Source organism: Pseudophryne corroboree, chromosome 5, assembly GCF_028390025.1.
Source record: "Pseudophryne corroboree isolate aPseCor3 chromosome 5, aPseCor3.hap2, whole genome shotgun sequence".
Classification (NCBI taxonomy): domain Eukaryota; kingdom Metazoa; phylum Chordata; class Amphibia; order Anura; family Myobatrachidae; genus Pseudophryne; species Pseudophryne corroboree.
In genome coordinates, this window is record NC_086448.1 from 281,777,944 (window position 1) to 281,800,493 (window position 22,550).

Genomic DNA, 22,550 nt, shown 5'->3' on the forward strand with positions numbered 1-22,550 from the left:
ATATATATATATATATATATATATATACAGTATACATGGAAGATGTAGGTCTTCAGCTCTTTTATAAAAATAGTCCTGTCAGTCTCATAATGAAGGCTGAGCACTGACTTCCCAGAAGTTCATCTGCTGCAATAACGGAATACATGGTATGTTTTAGATTTTACAACTACATTTGTGTATATTATCGCTCTGTTTTTTTTATATTATTATATTAAATATGTGTTATTATATTTACTGTTTCTTACTGTTCATACACCTTTATCATATTACATGAACTCATCACTTTACAATGGGTTTGGGGAGGATGTACATAAATATCTCAATGGCACTATATACATACTTTTACAATGTAAGACAATAAACCACAAAAAATGTACTAATAACGTATTTGTAGGGATACCACCCTATAACCAGATGAAATCTAAACTGACCAAGCAACTATGAATTGACTCTGGCCAATAGGGGGTGAACATTTTTACATATCTGTTTTGCTCAATGGTCTAATCCATATGGATTTCAGTAGGGTTATTTTACAGAAAGTCCAGATACAAGGGTAAGTGTCACTTCTGGGTTTAGGGGATTATTCAGAGATGAACCCAGATGGCTGCATACGCAGCCAGATCTGCATTCATCTCTGCACATGCTGGGGGCCGCCCAGCACAGGGCAAGACCACCCAGCATGTGTGAGGCCGCCCCACTGATGCATCTGCAATTGGATTGCAGACGCATCGGATCTAAGGTTGACCCCTGGCAGCGCAGCTCGGCTGCACAGTCAGACTGTCAGCGGCCATCTTTTTTTCAGAGCGGCTGCACATGTAGTCAGGCAGCCATCCCGAAAATGGTCCCGGCCCGCTCCCCCAATGCCACGCTGCCGCCCCACTAATGCCCGCCACTGTCAATCACATTGCATCTGCATCCTTCACAGATGAGCCTGCAATGTGTATGTCCACACAGCCGCGATGCGGCCACGGCACATGCTCAGTTTGCCATCACCGGCAAACTGCGCTGCATGCTGCAACAGCAGCAGGGTCTGAATAACCCCCTTAGTTCGTGATCATGATGCCTACTCACGTAGAAATGCGTTAGCTCTTGTTCTCTATCTACAGACAATTGTGATTGTCAACAACAGTATTAAGTTCCCTTGCTTACAATGAATGCCACCTGCAAGTTGTCTTAACCCCTTTGTTGCCAGGAGTTTGTGTAACAAGTGCACTTTAGGAGAGTTCAGCATTTTTAGCTTATTTGCTCTGTGTTTGTTTTGCTAGAATTTTTTTTTTGTCAGAAAATAAGTTATTTATATACTGTATAGTACAGTATGTTTTTTTTTTGCATGTATAACATGTGCTTTGGGCTATAATAATGTGCATATGTGTATTTTATTTATTTTACTCTTTTTTTTTTAAAAATGATTAACTTGTAAAGCAGGGATGGGGAACCTTCGGCCCTCCAGCTGTTGTTGAACTACACATCCCAGCATGCCCTGCAACAGTTTTAGCATGGCCATATAGCAAAACTGTAGCAAGGCATGCTGGTATGTGTAGTTCAACAACAGCTGGAGAGCCAAAGGTTCCCCATCCCTGTTGTAAATATATTGATGTACCAAAGGTAATAAATGACTTCTTGCATTTGTATATTTCTATAATGAATGTGGTATTAGTAAAACAGAATCTGATCATTATTTAACCTGCATGTCCTCCTTTGTAAAAAAATACAGGCAGCACATGTACAGTAATAGGATTGCTTTCAAGTACGTCATTACATTGTGTGAATAAATAAGTAATGAGAAAAAATTTATTTTCTATCTAGGATCTCACTGCTGTGACTGAGAAAACATTTAAAGCAAATAATTCAACAAAAATCTTGACTTTGGCTGAAAGGACTTAAATTAATTTAAGGAATTACTGTAAATACGGATAAGGTTGCACTCCTTTTGTGATCGATGGAAACCCTGAGGGCTGCAGATCATTTTTATGACTGAAGTCACAAGTCACAGTGGTCCACTATAGGCAGGTGACAGGTAAGTAACACAAAGATAACCTTTCAGGCTTCATCAAACACATTGGGTCAGGGGCGGATTGGGAACAAAAAGCGGCCCTGGAAAAATTAGTACTAGTGGCCCCACATGGGCAGCACCAGAGGTGTAAGGTCTAGCCATGGGCCATGGCAGCAGTACCCTCCCCCCAAGACTTTCCAGATAGTGGGCATGTCCAGCATCAAGGGAGAAGTTAAAAAGAAATAAAATTAAATATTATGAGCACATTATATGATACACCTTCAGAATTTAGGAAACTATATCATTCTTTAGAAAGATATATTTTCTTGCTTATTATACCAACCGTATCCCAATCACTATTCACTCAATCTTATATATCAGCCAAGCAGGCAGACAGAGCATACACTAGATCATCTGCAATCACAGGATAAGTGGCAAAGTAATTATTTTGCATCTTATTCATTATGTTTATAAGAAGGACCACATGTCCTCAAACAAAACAGGCCCCACGGGTGCGTCGGGCCACAGGGAATCTTCCCTGTGAACCCTATGGCCAATCCGCCTCTGCATTGGTGACATGGTAAATAGAGGTGAATCAAATATGAACTTGGCTAAATAAATTAATAATCAGCCCACTAGTTCTCCTCATTAGCAGTTGCTTCACATGTTAAACTAGCAAACACCACTTAATTTCCACTATGGCTACCAAAAATGCATCAGATAATAGATTAGAGCAGTGGTTCTCAAACTGTGTGCCGTGGCACCCTGGGGTGCCTCGGGGCACTTACAGGGGTGCCTTGATTTGGTGGTCTAGGACCAATTCAAATGATTTATGGTCTATGTAATAGGCAAAACGAGTTCCTGTGGCTGGCAATCATAAAACGTGGCCAAACAGAAGCAAATCCTGTCCCTCCCCAAATAACTGAACCTAAGGATGACTAACAGTATAAACACAATTTACTTAATTTATTGTTTTTTATTCTATATTTTTTTTGTTTTGACACTGCAAGGTGCCATGATTAAAATAAGTTTGGGAACCACTGGATTAGAGGATGGTGATCTAGTACTGAAGCTGATCTATCGCAAAGCTTGCACAGCTGAATGTACTGTAGGACACTGAGGGGTATATTTATAAAAGTCGATTTGGGGCGATGTTGATCGATTTTGTGTTTTAGGGTCTAAATCACACATTTACTAACAGACGATTTTTGGCATTTTTTTTTTAATAATGTAAAAAATAATAATCTGTTAATGTGTAATTTAGACCCTGAAACTCAAAATTGATAAAAAAAATCGACAATATCAACCCAAAAATTGATCAACATCAACCGAAACTGACTTTTAGAAAATATAACCCTGAGTCACCATGATGACTCTCCAATAGTTGTTCCAAATTTGGAAGAAAACATACAGCAGTGGCAGCACCATGTACAGAGGGAGACAGAGGCCCAGGTTGTAATCACTTGCCTATCTGTGACAGCATAGGTACTGTGTGTACCAGGGACGTGAGGTGAGCTAAATGGCTCAGGAGGCACTGGCTTGCACCAGAGACAAATTTACACGCAATATATGTGCCAAAGGGTACATGTGGGCATTTTGCACAGGTGCATCAGTATAAACTCCTGGAAATGTGGTAACTTTTGATCAGAGATGTGTGGAAAAGATAAGCTGCCTCACCTGCCATAGACTTTTTACTCCAGAGTTTTGGCTAAAAAATGATTAGAATCATGCAAAGAAGATATTTGAAACATATTCTTTGTATCTTTCATACACTTTATACAGTCAAAATTCTGGCACAAACAGTATGACAGGAAAGGCTCTGCCTCACCTACCTCACCCCACCGCACGTCACTGGGGTGTACTCACCAGCACCACTGCTATTACACATTGGGGCTAATTCAGACCAGATCGTGCTGTGCATGTTCACACAGCAGCGATCAGGCCTGAACTGCACATGCGCCGGCACCGCAGTGCGCTGGCGCATGCCAGACAGCTGACGGCTGTCTTTAGCTAGCGATCGCCTCTGCCTGATTGACAGGCAGAGGCGGTCGCTGGGCGGGAGGGGGCAGGACGGCGGCATTAAGCCGGCGTTAAAGGGGCACGGTCCGGCCAACGCAGGCATGGCCGGACCGTGCTGGGGGCGAACTGTGAGACGTCACACGTAGCCGCTGCGACCCGGGCAGCGACGAGCAGCTCCCGATCAGTGCGCAGGAGCTGCGCTGGCCGGGAGCTACTCCTGAAGTACAAAAGCATCGCCACTGTGCGATGCTTTTGTACTTCTGCGATGGGGCAGGGACTGACATGCGGGGCGAGCTATACCTGTGCTGAGCGTCCCCCCGTATGTCTGTGTGCCTGATCGTAGCTGCACTAAATTTATCACATTTACGATCAACTCTGAATCACCCCCATTGTACTACAGGGCCAGCTCCCTATCTTCCTTGATTATTGTAAGGTTGGGGAAAGGGATTAGCAACATTTTAAAAAACACTATTTTTTTTTGTTTTGTTCTTCATTCAGACATTTTTCACATTTTGCAAGCAGAATCTGACCTTAGAGTGTTTCCAGTCCAGCCCAGATCACAACGCACAACATAGTGTAAAGAATATTGTTCTCCAAAGTTTAGGAAAATGGACCGTAGGGGTCATTTCTTTTATTATGTGGCTATAACTGAGAACTCCCACAGGAACCTGTAATTGTTTAGCCAAGTTTACAAAACCATTTCTATTTTTTAAGACGTTACTATAGTAACTGTGAATAAAGGCAATAGAGCTTCCCTGTGATCTTAAGGTACAGTATATCAGTCTGTTATCTGTTTCTGTTCATTATAATATGATACAATAAAAGCATCATTTAATTGTGCATTCTTTGTTTCTTGATGAAGTAACAAAACATAATGATGATCAGTCACTGTTTTATTACTTTACAGCTGCAAGTACTCACAGGGAGGTGGGATGCAAAGTGAACAGCAATATTGATTTTTATCTGTATACTTTATGGGTATTCAATTACTCTAATAGGCTGCAAATCTTAAAATAGTAATAAACAGACTCATTCATTAGTGGCACTTTGTTAAAGCCAAAATGTAAGTAAATGCTATTAAGTCCCTATAATGCTAGATATATCAGTCTGATTCCCTTTGTTAGCAATATCAGCAAATGTGATTTGCTTTTTTTTTTTAACTATCTGAGATTTGCTAAACATACTGAACATGTACATTTGATTCTAAAGTGCAGGTGTAAGAAAGAAAAAGATGGGGGAAAAACTAGTGATGAGCGGATTCGGTTTTACTCGGTTCTCAAAACCGAATCTTATTGGCTCACTGATGTCACGTGTTTTGGATAGCCAATAAGATTCGGTTTTGAGAACCGAGTAAAACCGAATCCGCTCATCACTAGAAAAAACGTCACGTGCCAAAAGATTTGAGGCTCATGGGTGTATCTATAACCTCATGTGCAGCAGAAACCCCACCAGAGTTTACTCAGCACATATATTGGTGAGAGCGGACGTAGTTATGTGACCGCCAGACACAATACCGACCCCTACATCCCGCCCGCTCTAAATACCGACAGTCAGCATGCCAACTAGCAGGGACTATTCCCACTGCAGTACAGCCTGCAGACTGTGTGGTCGGTGAAGTCCAAAGGACTCACTGCCAGATAAAGGGTCTGCATAGGTGCTGCCCCATGGCACTCCCTGTGCTGGCATGGGTTTCCTCCAGGTACTCTGGTACCTCCCACAATCCAAAAATATACTTGTAGGTTAACTACCCCCCTAAATAAATAAATACATTAACCCTAGTGTGCAAGTGTGTGTATGTACATGAGCAGGCTAGATGGGCCAAGTGCTTTTTATCTGCCGTCAAATGTTATGTTTCCATAATTCTATGTTAAGCCCAGTCCATGTAATTAGTAACCCCCCTCCCCCTATCCTCTTCGTGGCCCTGCCTGTGCCTGGGGGATTGTTGGGGCAATAAGGTGTTAAATGGAAACGATAACTTCTGTATGTGGTATTTGTTGTGCCAGCAAATGCCTGGGTATTTTGACATGAGGAACAATAAGCACCAGCATGCCATTGCATCTAGAGCCCACTGGGACCTGTAATGCCATACTGAAAAAGACTAATAAAAATACCTATGATATGAAAACAATAAATTGTAGTTGTGCACCTGCGCACTGAGCAGTTAGATAGGCTGTATGGCGAGCTGCTGCACAAAAGACAGGTGGTCACACTATGGCCCTCATTCCGAGTTGTTCGCTCGCTAGCTGCTTTTAGCAGCTTTGCACACGCTAAGCCGCCGCCTACTGTGAGTGAATCTTAGCTTTGCAGAATTGCGAACGAAAGATTCGCATGATTGCGAATAGAAATTTCTTTGCAGTTTCTGAGTAGCTCGGGACTTACTCTGCCACTGCGATCAGTTCAGTCAGTTTCGTTCCTGGTTTGACGTCACAAACACACCCAGCGTTCGCCCAGACACTCCCCCGTTTCTCCAGCCACTCCCGCGTTTTTCCCAGAAACGGCAGCGTTTTTCCGCACACACCCATAAAACGGCCAGTTTCCGCCCAGAAACACCCACTTCCTGTCAATCACACTCCGATCACCAGAACGAAGAAATTTCTTCGTTATGCCGTGAGTAAAATACCTAACTTTTTGGCAAATTTACTTGGCGCAGACGCACTGCGAACATTGCGCATGCGCAGTTTGCGACAAATCGCTCCGTTGCGAAAACCACTAACGAGCGAACAACTCGGAATGAGGGCCAATGCTTTAAATCAATGGAAAGAAGAGTATGTGCTGCGCTCAGCCTGATGTGTGTTTTGTTAGTGCTTGAGAGTTGAAGTTTTTTGTAACAAGTAAATGATACACAAATGAAAATAAGGATACACAAAATGTTTTACTTTGTTTCAAAGGCATCAAATGCATACATTTGGAGATACAATGTGTATTCGTATGCAGAGATGAGAAAGAAGTAGGAGAGGGGAGAAGAGAAGAGCAAGAAGCAGTAAATTTTAGTAGGGACAGAGGAAGAGAGGGGAAGGAAAAAAGGGAGAAAAAGGAGAAAAGTAGGGGATGGACAAAAAGGAACTGCAGCTGTGTCATAAAAATGAAGGATTGAAAGATTTTTCTTGGGGTAATGAATAAATAATATAAGAATGATAGGTACACAACTAGAAAATGATTGAATGTATTGCTGGTTTACAAATAAAGACAATTAAGGGAATTAATTCCTCTTGATCCAAAATATGTTTATAGTCTGATATGGTTAATGGTGTAGTGTCTAAAGAGTAATGCAGTCCAATAAGGAGTGGGAGGCCTGCCACGCTCCAAATGGTCCATTGGGATCTAACCACAATCAACTACATTGATAAACTGTAATTCCTTGATAAAATGTGTTAATATGTGTCCTCTTACACTATGGCTTCAGTCATATCATTCAGCTCCTCTGCCAGGTCCCAGGTGACTCAGCTGCGCCAAAAATCATTTTGTCTCAAAATGAGCATTTTGGGGGTTATTTAGGTTTGTTAGAAAATCATAAAAGCTATCAATTGGGCAAAACCATGTTGCACTGCAGGTGGGGCAGATGTAACATGTAACGTGCAGACAGAGATATACCCCTTTCCCACCACACAAATAACCCGGTATCGACCTGGTATATTTCCAGGTAAACACAGGTCATGCTAGAATCCCGGGTCGCCTGACATGGTAATTCAACCTGGGTTATAAGAAGGGTTATTCTCATGTAAGTACCGGGTCAGGCGCAGTGTGAATGGGTTCACTGCATAAAGAGAGGCGGCGCGGAGATGATGTCATCTCGCAGCACCGTGTCTGCATCCGCCCCCTATACCAGCTTCCCCCTGGATAGTAATAGGCTGGGTCGGGGATGGCGGTGTGTGGTGGCCAATGCCGGGTCCCACATGGGAAGGATCCATTTCCAATTCCCAGGTGGGACCCGGTATTGTGATCTGAAAGCGGTGTTAGATTTGGGTGAGTTATATTGTTTCTGTGCGGGGTAAAAACTGGCTGCTTCATTTCCACACTGCAATTTAGATTTTAGTTTGAACACACCACACCCAAATATAAATCTCTCTGGCACATGTTACATCTGCCCCAACTGCACTGCAACATACAGTAGTTTTGCCCAATTGCAAACTTTTTTGGTTTGTTAACAAACCTGAATAAGGCCCTTTATCCACACAAATAAAACTGGAAGCAACAAAACGACTCAACAACTGCAGCTTTTTCTGACTCCAAGTTCCATTGTGCTTCATCTGCGACTTTGTAAGTCTTTAAATATAATTCCTGTGCAGTTAAAGTCTTAGCCCAGAGTCTCTAGTACAGTGTGAGTGGTGTTTTGCTGTGTCTGTGATGTGAGTAAGACACAGGGCCATATTCAATTAGCAGTGATAACGGACTTTTCACGTGAAAAGTCCGGTTTTCGGGGGAAAAACCGGACTTTTCACGTGAAATGCAATTACAGCCTATTCAATTATCCTGGAAAATTTATCGGTGATCATGTTTTCACTAATTTCACTTCACCTTCTCTGAAGCAGGTGAAAAGTTGGGAAAAGTCACTATTTTAAGGTAAAAATGTTTGGATATGGTACAGAACTCCTGGGACACCCCCCTTTATGACTAATTAGGCACGTTGAAGTTTTTAATTATTTTTAATTGGCCAATAATGACATGTCATTTTTGGGGTGAAAAAGTAAAAAGTGATGGAAATTGGGGTTCAAGGTATGGGACAGGTATATTGGGGTGCTTTATGAGTGGGACAGGTGTTTTTTAGGCTTGCAGATGGGAGTAATCGGTCTTTTTCCACTTTTTTTTAAAGTACCCTAAAATGACCCAAATATATACTTATACCCATTTTCATGTACCCCAAATTTAATGAGAGCATTTATTTTGCTCAAAAAAACTTGCTTTCTATCATTTTTTTGCATTTAAAAAAAAATGCATATAACTGCCATTTCACACAATTTAAGTCCCCAAAAACTCTCTAATGTGATCTCTAACACACTTCTCTTCTGTTTTCCTATGTTAGTTTAGTATTTTTTGGGGTACAGGCTGATTTCACCATTTTCACCTGCACTTTTCACTGCAAGAATTTTCACGTGAAACCCGGTCGGAATTGAATAGGTCGAAAAATGGAGCGTTTTCGCGGCAATTTTCGGCCGATTGCCGCGAAAAATTTTCGGGCGAAAATTGCCGCGAATTTGCGGAAAATTGAAAAAACGGAGCGTTTTCGCGGCAATTTTCGGCCGATTGCCGCGAAAAATTTTCGGCCGAAAAATTGACGCGAATTTGCGGATAATTGAATACCCTAGAGAGTATGTAAAGAAAATATGGTACGCTACACCTCTCTGAGCAGCTCAGCTGTGCTGCGCATCTCATGACCTATGGCGTATTGAGGCTAGCTGTATGAGGACACATCTGTTCATATATGCTGACTTTTGAAGCAAGTAAATGCAGTATATATATATATATATATATATATATATATATACACACTGCTCAAAAAAATAAAGGGAACACTTAAACAACACAATGTTACTCCAAGTCAATCACACTTCTGTGAAATCAAACTGTCCACTTAGGAAGCAACATTGATTGACAATCAATTACACATGCTGTTGTGCAGATGGAATAGACAACAGGTAGAAATTATAGGCAATTAGCAAGACACCCCCAATAAAGGAGTTGTTCTGCATGTGGTGACCACAGACCACTTCTCAGCTCCTATGCTTTCTGGCTGATGTTTTGGTCACTTTTGAAAGCTGGCAGTGCTTTCACTATAGTGGTAGCATGAGACGGAGTCTACAACCCACACAAGTGGCTCAGGTAGTGGAGCTCATCCAGGATGGCACATCAATGCGAGCTGTGGCAAGAAGGTTTGCTGTGTCTGTCAGCGTAGTGTCCAGAGCATGGAGGCGCTACCAGGAGATAGGCCAGTACATCAGGAGACGTGGAGGAGGCTGTAGGAGGGCAACAACCCAGCAGCAGGGCCGCTACCTCCGCCTTTGTGCAAGGAGGAACAGGAGGAGCACTGCCAGAGCCCTGCAAAATGACCTCCAGCAAGCCACAAATGTGCATGTGTCTACTCAAACGATCAGAAACAGACTCCATGAGGGTGGTATGAGGGCCCGACGTCCACAGGTGGGGGTTGTGCTTACAGCCCAACACCGTGCAGGACGTTTGGCATTTGCCAGAGAACACCAAGATTGGCAAATTCGCCACTGGCGCCCTGTGCTCTTCACAGATGAAAGCAGGATCTCACTGAGCACATGTGACATGTCTGGAGACGCCAAGGAGAACGTTCTGCTGCCTGCAACATCCTCCAGCATGACCGGTTTGGCAGTGGGTCAGTAATGGTGTGGGGTGGCATTTCTTTGGGGGGCCGCACAGCCCTCCATGTGCTCGCCAGAGGTAGCCTGACTGCCATTAGGTACCGAGATGAGATCCTCAGACCCCTTGTGAAACCATATGCTGGTGCGGTTGGCCCTGGGTTCCTCCTAATGCAAGACAATGCTAGACCTCATGTGGCTGGAGTGTGTCAGCAGTTCCTGCAAGACGAAGGCACTGATGCTATGGACTGGCCCGCCCGTTCCCCAGACCTGAATCCAATTGAGCACATCTGGGACATCTCGCTCCATCCACCAACGCCACGTTGCACCACAGACTGTCCAGGAGTTGGCGGATGCTTTAGTCCAGGTCTGGGAGGAGATCCCTCAGTAGACCATCCGCCACCTCATCAGGAGCATGCCCAGGCATTGTAGGGAGGTCATACAGGCACGTGGAGGCCACACACACTACTGAGCCTCATTTTGACTTGTTTTAAGGACATTACATCAAAGTTGGATCTGCCTGTAGTGTGTTTTTACACTTTAATTTTGAGTGTGACTCCAAATCCAGACCTCCATGGGTTAATAAATTTGATTTCCATTGATAATTTTTGTGTGATTTTGTCAGCACATTCAACTATGTAAAGAACAAAGTATTTAATAAGAATATTTCATTCATTCAGATCTAGGATGTGTTATTTTAGTGCTCCCTTTATGTTTTTGAGCAGTGTATATAAGTCTGTCAAAGCCGGCACTCCTTCTCTGCTGTGGCAATGTGCGTCGGTGCCCTCCAGTTTTCCACACTCCTGCTCGAAGTTGGAACCAATATATGCGTTGTGAGGCGGCACTCAGACATCTAAATAAATGACACAAAGGATCCCCTTTGACTTATTAAAGGGGATCCTTTTTGTCATTTAGTTAAACGTCTGAGTGCCGCCTCACCACACACACACACACACACACACACACACACACACACACACACACACACACACACACACACACACACACACATATATTGCATATGTTGTACCACAAACAAGTTTTATGCACTTTAAACAATAAAAGTAAAAAAGGTGCCATTTTTAAACGGACAGTAGAAAATACTTTCCTAATATTTATTGCATTCACACGTATTGTATGGTATGAATAACGTGCACCTGTTGCTAAAAAGGTTTATGCAGGTTGAGTATCCCATATCCAAATATTCCGAAATACGGAATATTCCGAAATATAGACTTTTTTGAGTGAGACTGAGATAGTGAAACCTTTGTTTTCTGATGGCTCAATGTACACAAACTTTGTTTAATACACAAAGTTATTAAAAATATTGTATTAAATGACCTTCAGGCTGTGTGTATAAGGTGTATATGAAACATAAATGAATTGTGTGAATGTACACACACTTTGTGTAATGCACAAAGTTACAAAAAATATTGGCTAAAATTACCTTCCTGCTGTGTGTATAAGGTGTATATGTAACATAAATGCATTCTGTGCTTAGACTTGGGTCCTATCACCATGATATCTCATTATGGTATGCAATTATTCCAAAATACGGAAAAATCCGATATCCAAAATACCTCTGGTCCCAAGCATTTTGGATAAGGGATACTCAACCTGTATACACGTTCACGATCAACAAAAACCCTAGAAATAATTGTATAATAATCTCACCATGACAAGAAATTGATACTGGAGCATTAGATGTAATTGTATAATTCTACTAATGACTGCAGTACTGTGCCCTATTACTAACAAGCATAGCTGGTGTTTCTTGACCATAGTTGTAGAATGCAGATAAAGAAGGGGTTAACTTTTGGACCTCCTGGACATTCCATGGAAGCCTCTGCTGGTTGCCAGGCAACCATATCAGAATCACTGCATGGTGTGCACAGATACAACATTACCTGCCACTTGTGCATTTTAATTTAACATAGAAAAAGGAAGAATCAGTGAAGGCCTGAATACATTATCTTTGTCATTTTACATTGTCTAAAAAAAACTGTAGCATGAGGTTAATTTAAATTACAAGATGTAGGTTTTCATCACATTGGGGTTTATTTACTAAACAGCGGCTTTTCAAAGCTGCTAATTATCAACATTTTTGCATATAGAATTTAAAACAGCAAGACTATTAAATGCAAAACCAGGTATGTTTTACACTTAAGGGGGAATTCAATTAGCCTCTGTAAATTACAGAAGCTAACGGATCCCCCGGGAATTATTCAATTGTCCCCGATAGCCAGCACTTTTGGGGCATTCTTTTCACCTGTCAGGAGGCAGGGGGAAAAAAATCCCTGATAAGTGATAACTAACCCATTTTCGTGACTACGGCCCGAAAACACATGGATGCTAAATGTTCCTGTTGGGACCTGATACCCTGTCCCAACTGAGTGTATGACGGAAGCTGTACATTTATTACATGCACAGAGGGGTGTGTGTGTGAAGGGGGGCGGGGGGGGTACTACATGCACAGTGGGGGAGTGTTAGGAGGCGTTAGATGCACAGTGGGGGTGGAATGTGTGTAGTAAATGCACAGTGGGGGGTGGGGTGGTGTAAGTGTGCCCAGTACGGGAGGGATGTTTGTCCAATAGGTATTGTATATTACAGTCATAACCTATGGTAGGTATGGAGGGAAAGAGGACGATTTGAGTCATAATCAGGGACTGTACCTTAAAATGAGGGTTATTTATTTGGGAAGAAAGCTAATTAAAATAACTATAACATTTGTTGCCAAATTGACTATTATTTAAAAATGTACACCAAGCACCTCTATAATATGGGATCTATATATTAACCCCTGCAATTTTGGCAATAGCTATAATTTATTAAAGTTGCAAAATCTCACCAATTAGAATTTATGTATCTGGGTGAATTATTAAGGGTCTCTTGCCGGGACATAAGCACCAATATCAGTATATCCCAGTGAAGTGTAAAAAAGAAGTGATAGCTAAATAAAGTGGGGCTTAGCCTTAGCTATTGATGGCAAACTCTTAAAGCTAAGCTTCAAAGTCATTTTCACAGTCTCCATAGAAAATGATGGGGACTGCTTTGGAGTTCATAAAGAGAGATCTCCAATATCTACTGTGATACCCCCATTATATAGCCTACATACTAAAATGTAAATTAACAGAGAATGTGGTATAAAACAGTTTATAAATAGGCCCCTTAGAGCTTTACAAAAGCTTTTTCAATACGTCCAATTTTAATTATGGAATAATAATTATTCACGTTACCTTTTTATTTCATGTTACTCTACTAAAGCAGTATTACTTTTTCTTTCAAAATCCATAACACAGCTTGTACTAAAAGAATATAGGTGACATGTATCAAACCTTTCAAAAGTAAACCAGGTGCCCATAGCAACCCATCAGTTGTTATTTATCTAGTTAGTACATTCTAGAAAACTATAGTTACAACCTGATGGGATACATCTCCCCATATATGGGATATTTCATATATTTGTACATATTGATATAACACCCCTTTGGTACATTCCATCTGTTTGAGGTCATGTACAAGTGATATCCACATACTGTAGCTACACTCTCCTTGCTGTCGCTCCGTATAAAATTCTGGCAGTGCCTTACCCTAATCTGTACTGGCTGCAGGGGTAATGAACGGTCTTCCATCCACCAGAGATCAATTCAGGAAACCTCTTACTCAACACCACTAACCTTTTATACCTGACCAGTATAAAGAACACAATATTTGTTGCTAAAAGCACATAGGTATATTTATGGTATATCGGTGGCAACGTTTAGACTAAATAACAGATATTAGCACCAATAATTGTAAAAACATTGGTCCGGAATCAGAGGTGCACGTACAGTAGGTCATGCATGGCTGTGATTTCTCATGGATTCTCAAGTGTGAAGATATGCAAGTGCCAGTTTAAGCATTACCCTTGTGCACTACCATGTGACAGGCTGAGAAAACCCTGCAAAGCCCACTTTGCATATGTGAGCAATGCTGAAGTGCTAAGGAGTATTCAATTACTCCGCCATTGATGTACTATCAGTCACAACATCACTCCTCAAGCAGCCCCCTGCCTGGTGTAACTGTCTTAAGATATGAAGATATGGCCACTGTGGCTGCGGTGCAGTGAAAGACAATGCAGACGCATGCCAAAACATGCCCATGACACTCCCATAACACGCCCATGACTCCTCTTTTTGTGAAGACTGTAGGTCACCTCCTAGTCTCCACCCTGAAAGGCCCATGGACTGCAGAAGCCATCTCAAGTAAAAGCAATGTCATACGCAAATGTGAACATCGCGGACCTAGTTCGTGAGTGTGCAGTAAGGTTTTCCAAGACTTTTCATGTTCAGTAGCAAATAATCGTTCAACTGCGCAAACATCAGTATTGTGTTCATCTCTTAATCATGTCAGGGGACGGGGGGGGGGGGGTTTGGTAAAAATACTTACCCTGTCCTCTGTCAAGATCTTCAGTGTCTGGATGCTGCAGTTAGTAATGTGACCGCTGGCATCCCAGTATTTTCTATGTATTCCTTGTAGACACCCTCTGTGACATTCACTCAGGGCCGAAGCCTCTCTCACAGTCCAGGGACTAGTTTGTGAATGACCACTGCTGCAAATACTGGCCTCGCTATTACAAGGGAGTAAGGTCAGCTCTACTCCATTCTAAGTGTATTTGCGCAGTTGAGCGATTATTTGCTACTGCACATAAAAAGTCTAGGAATACCTTTCTGCAAACTCACAAACTAGGTCTGCGATATTCACACAGCGTATGACTTTACTTTTGCTTGAGATGTGCCTTGCTCCTCGCTACAGCCCACGGCCCAGCCAGCACAGGGATTGTTTGCCCCACTGTCCAGCTCCCCAGCGCTCGCTGTTTGACTGCTAGGCATCCAAGTAGGTCTGACCAGGTCTCCGCTCCCTCTTTGCTGCAGTTGACCTCTGTATGGCGTCAAAGCACTTTCTTTAATCCTCTCAGGGGCACGGTCTCCTGCCAAACAATCCTTGCTTTTCTTTGTATCTACGGCTGATGAGTCCACTCCCAGATGAAGCGGCAGGTTCTCTATTTAACTTCTTGGGGAAGTCCATACTGGGCACTGCCATTTTGGATCAACTCATTTGTATATATCTCCTGCGGTCTTCTGGTCAATACTTGCCAAGGGGAAAAGGGGGATACTCTGATATTAAACAAAATATTATCAATCCACTAATTTAGTTACTTCTTGTCTCACATCTAAGCAATTTGCTCACCCTTACAGTTTTTCACTCCATCATGGAAAACATTTAAAATGTGAGATGTGTGTGGATCCCTGTATCTGAAGTACAAAGGGCCAAAATAAATAAAGCGTAAAAAGGTATTTTTCATGTTTTTTAAAACACGTATATTTTGCAGGGGCTGAGAAAATACTATGAGGTCTGTTTAAAATTAAACACACGCAGTGAATATGATTCATTAATTGTATTTGTGGTTTTTCCATAAATCTTCTTGGAATCTACTCTTTCTACAAATCAGGACTTGACTATCAGAGAGCAATATTCTACTTCAATTTTGTAGTTAGAAAAGAGCAAAGAGTATTGTGTATAATAAATGTACACAAGTAATGTTCAACAGTCAGCTCTAGGTACCATTCATCCATCAAAGCATGACCATTGACCCAACTCTTTCCTCCTTTATTGCCAGATTTGTTTGTTATACTTGTTGAAAATGTCTGGTGATATGATATTACAGAAAGGCATACCTCCCAACTGTCATGATATTAGAGGGAAAGTCTCATTTTTCGGGCACTCCCGCTGTCCCACCCGTGGGTCACAGTGTCCCTCAGTGGGGGGAGGGGAGTTGGGAGGCCCCCTCTCACTTGCTGCTCTGCTTAGCTGAGCAGTGAATAGATACTCTGTGCGTGCACACAGGGCTGCCATCAGAAATTGTGTGGCCCAGGACTGATAAAAAATCCCGACCTCCTCTGTGGCGGCGCCCAATTTGGAGGGGCATTTTCAATACAGAGCTGCGAGAGGCCGTAGGACGGTGGCAAAATGGCGGGCAGGTGGCGGTATGAGCGGCCTGGGCCCTCCTCTCTCTGTCAGAGAGGCCGGGCCCGGGACAACTGTGCCCCCAGTATCCCCCTAATGGTGGCCCTGCATTCTATCAGCATCTATTCACAGTAAAGAGGGAGTGGGGACATGCACAGAAGCTTCCAGAGCGCTGGACATGCCCCCACAAAGTTTCCCGCAAGGCTAAGCCCCCTAGCCATGAGGCCACGCTGTATAATTGTGGACACACACGCCTTTGACACACGTGGATATCCCTCCTCCACCATGTGAAAAGTTGGGAAGTATCTTTATTTTAATTGTTTTAAGAACACTGATATTAAAAGTCATGTTTGTCTTTATTAGAAGATGAGTGTCACCACCGAAGTGCATCTGATTGCCTATTACTGCTGCACACAGGAAAAAAAAAGTGAAAACACAAATTATCAACAGTGATACTTCTCCTGAAAATTAAACAGTAAGTAAATAATGCATGATTGAGTAATCATTGTCTCAGACTCTAAGGTAGCCCTACTGGAGTTGTGTACAACTGGCATTCACCTCAACTCTGCTTTATACTTGAGTGATTTACTATTCCCACTGCACTCATTAATGCCAAATATGTAAACAAATGTGGAATATAGCATGAAAAATCTCCACATATTCTCTATAAATCCTTGAAGCATAAGATTTACATCAGTTGCTGTTAGCTTAATAACTTGATGAATTGCAAATGAAATGTGTAAAGGAAAGAAAATACTAGCAGACATAGAAACATAGAATTTGATGGCAGATAAGAACCAAATGGCCCATCCAGTCTGCTCTTCAGGGTTAGAATATTAGGGATAGGGTATTAGGGCTGGTTTAGTGGTTTGGGTTGGGGTTTTAGGGTTAGTTTAGGAGATGGGGTTAGGGTATTGGGGTTGGTTTAGGGGTTAGTGTACATAACAAAACAATATACACAAGACATTAGTTGTATGAATCTAGGAAAAAAACAAAACAAAACTTGTTAACAACATTATAGCAGTAAAATAGAGCATATGTACCTAACATAAAAAATTGATACATGTAGCAGTAAAACATTTCACACCACACTTGCCATACACAATCACTTACCTACAGTATGTACAGGTTTCACATCATTATAGTTATTTGATTCACTTGACTTTTTAAACCTCAACGTACAGCACAGTACAGACAAGTGATCAGCATGGCCGCCATCCGAGAGGTATGTGGGTACAATACTGAGTGACCCAGACTGAAAGGGGTCCTGTCTTTTTGGGATTCAGTAATTAATATCACCATTGTTTTCCAAATCTAGCGACAGTACACCTGCTCCTACAACTCAATGAATCTGACAGTTAGCAGTTTAGTTTTGTTGAATGTGCAGTTAGGTCTACTTGCATTGTTGAATGATCTAATTTGTAACAATTGTTTGTTTTACCTTGTGTGTGTTCAGGAAGAATGTCATGCTGCAGCAGCTCCTAGCCTCTGTGTATTGTTATGTGTGAGCTATTCATTTCTCAGTACACCACAATAAGGGCCCCCTATCTCATGTGCCCCAGGCCCCTCAAAGGCCTTGAACCAGTTCTAGGCAGAGGCAAGCCCTGAGACAAATGCAAAGAAATGACCAGACCCAGAGGATGGGAGCCTGCCCACACCAGTGACGGCAGAGTTCATGCAATGGTGTCATGACGTCACCCCAGATCATCCATTGAGAGTAGTTAGTGACAGAGGTTGATGAAGTCACCTTCTGTATGTGACTGTGTTAACAAACAGTCTGACAGCATATTGGGGGGGGCAGTGAGTGTAGAGTGAGGGGCATTTGACGGGAATGTGGCACACTTTAGGGCTGTTGGGGATGATACATACAAACCATGCACCAAGGGACCATCCCCGCTACACCTCTGCTTTCAATGGACCATCTGGGACCAAGGAGTAGGGGGGGCCTGCATTTCATTTGTGCTGGTCCCCATTTGGATGGCAGCTGATGCTACCCTGTTGCAGAGTTCACAAATATGTTTCACAATATTCCTGCAGTTCATCAAATGCAGACCATCAAACACATTTGCAAAAATCTGCACAAAAAAATAACATGTTGAATAAATCCAAAGATTTATTAGTAAGTATTTATATACTATAAATACAATATATATGGGATTACAACACTGTCAATAAGAGATGAGCATATTTTTGGTATCTTTTCATATGAACTGAATTTTAGATCAGAAAATGCCATTTTAAAGAGGTGTGAAGCTCCATGTTCCACTTTTACTTTCTCAATCTATGGAATAGCATCTTATAAATGATGTGTAATGTGGAATTTATAGACTATAAATAGAAGTGAGATGATAGACGCGTCAATTCTTTCAGATCTGTGGTGTTTGGAGTCTAATAAAGGAGAAGCCCAGGTGGACCTAAAATGATATGGGAGATTCCATAACATACAGTACAGTAGCAGAAATTCCGCCAGAGACCTGTGAAATTCCTCGCCCAAATAAGGAATGAGGTGAATATCAATAATTAGAAAGGTCACCTGAGCCCAGACCCAACATTAATTCTACACCATGATCCATTTTCACCCTTTGGAAATGCAATGTCCCCTGTTTCACATAGGGATGAATGATATCTGTAAATGTCTCACTTTTAGCCAGCTTATATTTATTATTTTCTTTCAGTAGTCTGTGTGGAAATGACCCATAAGCTTTGTGGAGATACGTTTTAGGTTGCAGGTAGGGACAATGCAAAGAATGTGGCCTAGAGAAGTGGCATTACAAGGTGGGTGCAGGGGGTGCGGCCCGCACCCGGGTTTCAACTACCAAGGGGTGACACCAAAGTTCCGGTTCCTGCTCAGTGACAGGAACCGGGTGCTGCACTGTAACATTGGTTCCTGCTCAGTGACAGGAACCGGGTGCTGCACTGTAACATTACGTGTAGCAACCCGACTCCTGTGACCATGTAGAAGCTGGCACTGCAGACACGCTAGTCTCCGGGAGCAGGCCGCAACTCCCACACCCTCAGAGTGACAAAACTACGGGTCGGGGCTCTTAGCCATGCCCCTCCCATGAAGCCACACCCCCTTCAGTGGGTCGCCCGTGAAGCCATGCCCCCTTTGCGCCCTCTGCCGCACCGGGTACATAAGAGGTGAGTGACGCCTCTGGCCTAGAGGACAGAAAACTCTACCATAAGATCATTTCATGTACCAAACTACGGTTGTGTACTCACTATACTATTATTATAGAATACAAAGTCTGATGCATCTGATGAATTGCTAAAGCTACTGACAAATATTGAGGCAGATGTGTTAACCTGGAGAAGGGATAAAGAAGTGATAAAGCAGTGATAAGCGCAAGGTGATAACGCACCAGCAGTGGCATATCTATAATGGGTGCAGTGTGTGCGGTGCACACTGGTCCCTGGGTTCAGAGGGGGCCCACACCGCACACATTGCACCCAATTCTTCTATACTTACCATTATGGTGTCCATCGGTGTCCGAGTATGGGCCCCCTTCTCTCTCGAGTCCCGTAGCCGTCAGAGTTGTTAGCACTCTGAGTAAGCACTAGCGACTCTGGCACAGAGTCTACAGTGCATGCGTAGGTCTCCGTAAAAATGGCAGCTGCGCCATTATTTGGGTGACCTGCACATGCGCTGTAGACTCTGGCACTGTGCCAGAGTCTCTAGTGCTCAGAACGCTAGCAGCACTAACACACGCGGAGCCTGCACACGGGTCCCCTCCTCTCTAGATACGCCGCTGCGCACCAGCCAATCATTACAGGCATGAAAAATGACAGTTAGGAGCTGACTGGCTGATGCGTTATCACCTTGCACTTATCACTGCTTTATCACTTCTTTATCCCTTCTCCAGGCTTAATACATCTGCCCCATTGTTCCATTCTGTTCTGTATAGTACGTTCATCCTTGTAACCTCATGGACCTTTTGATTATTTTTTTTTAACCTTTCAAAAACCTGCTAAGTTAAATTTAAAAAAAAGTTAAAGAAGTGCTGTTACTGTATGTCCATGTATTGTATTACAGTATTTGCTCAAAGTTACATAATCATATACAAGCATAGGTCAACTTACTTATTAGAGATCAGAAAAGAATGGAAATGCAGTACAAACAAAAAATAAAATGAGGAGCTAAAATAACTTTTATTCCAGACTTTGGATGCAAAACATTCTTACTGGAGCTGTACTATGCTAAGCAATATGTAGCATTTGTGGCGCTTCTGAATATTTTATTTTTGCAATTAGTTTACACATTGCTCACTCCCACGGGCTAAACACGAATTCTTATGGCAAGTCTGAGCAAGAACATTCTAAATACAAGGCATAACTAGAATTCATAATGATTTGGATTATGCAGTGCCAATCACAGACTGTAGCACTCTATAAATAAGTCTGTTTGTGGTGTGAAAGTAAAACATCTAGATGCATATACAGAAGGGGCAGACCAAAGGGTGTTAGGAATACACTACAGGTGCTTGGATCCCCCATCAAGATACTATCCGTCACCTTCTGCACAAATGTACAAGTACTGTATGTCCGATAACCACCACAACAACTCCTATCAGGTCATTATCAGTACGGCTCACTTTGAGCCAATAGCCTGACATCAATATGTGTGGCCAGCAAACAACTGCACATCCCAGGTAACAGCTTATTTTTGTAGGATTTGAAGGCTTTTTAACAGGAGTTGCAGACAAGTCATCCACAATCCACTTACATTGTGTGCACGGAACTAAATACAGAATATACAGAGTTGAATGTATCTATGTGACCGCACCGCCCCTTTCCATACATTTGTTTAAGTATCCTTTATCAAAATCAGTGCCATCTACAAGATCCATCCAAAATCAGGTGAATCTCTGCGTTCACACAACTAGCGTAACACATAATGTCGACTGCATGTCCAAGGCATGCCTAGGTAAGCTACCCTTATATGCGAACACCTAGTTGCCATTCAGTTACTCCAGTTCACCTGTAAGTGGAGATGTGAATTATTTGCTCTGAACTCTGAATTAGCTATAAAGCATGCACAGTGCTACAAACTGCAAGATGCATCTGCAAAGCAGACTAGTGTTCAGTTCTGCATCAGCCCATTTATTTTTAGTCTCTAGAGTAGGGATATATGGATAAGGTAAAATTTGGTGCAATGTGTCCCTGTATACTGTACTCTTACAATGCGGGATGTGTTGAGCACCCATTATGCTGATAGCAATTATTACTGAAATACACAATCTAATGTAAAGTCGTCACATAGAACTCCATGGGGGCCATGGGCTTTGTGGCAAGTTACCCACAATTTGCATCCCCTGGTTCTACCTGTTAAGCTGCAGTTGATTACGGACAGTCGTACAGTCAGGATCACAAGCGGACAAATCCAAAGTTCAGATGAGGAGCGGTTGATAATGAAGAGTTGGACAGTCAGGAAGACAACAGGCTCAAGAATGATCAGGAACTAGGCAGAAACTAATAACTTAACAAAGACAAGCATCAAAGCTGAAGTCCACCACCTGCTCATATCAGATGGAGCTTCCTTAACATTGCATCTTCCACAGATGAAGAAGAAGAGGGGCATATACAATAATGCAGGTCTAGAATGGATTGACACTCATCAGCCAAATAAGTACTACTGCGAAGAACAGTATACTACATATAGTAAGCCACTGCCTTCACCCAGGTGATGATCAGATTTGTGACACAAAAGCATTATTATGTGCTTGATGAATATAAATATCAACTGTGTGACCAAAAGTAGTTGCAGTAGAAAGAAAATTATGGATTGATATGGTTTCAAAGCAAATCAACTATTTGCGTTTATATTATCCATAACAATAAGACAATATAAATATGTTATTTGAATTCATTTATTATTTTTCCTCCTGGAGAAAACCTGTATAACATTTTAAGGAAACCAAACAATAGCAAAATAACAACTATGTCATTTATCTTATAAGCTGTTAAAAATAATAAGATAATTAATGTAATAATATTTCACCCTAGGTGAAGAGTAGTGCATAGTGTCTTAGGCATAAACATATTTTAATCCTCACTTAAGCACAATTGCCACTTGTCAAAAAGTGTAGACAGTATTAAGCACTAAGCAGACATTTCCATAAATATGATATGACAACTTAATTAAGGCAGCTGTGCATTACAATCACTGTCTACTGATGGAGAAGAGACTCTACCACTTTTGAAAGTTAATTAAA

At 42.1% G+C, this 22,550-nt stretch overlaps 1 protein-coding gene across 4 annotated transcripts in view; it reads right to left on the reverse strand.

Annotated features, from left to right (window-relative positions):
• Window positions 1–22,550, reverse strand: part of TMEM108 (transmembrane protein 108) — a 610,736-nt gene that overhangs the window by 112,938 nt on the left and 475,248 nt on the right. The window lies entirely within an intron of this gene.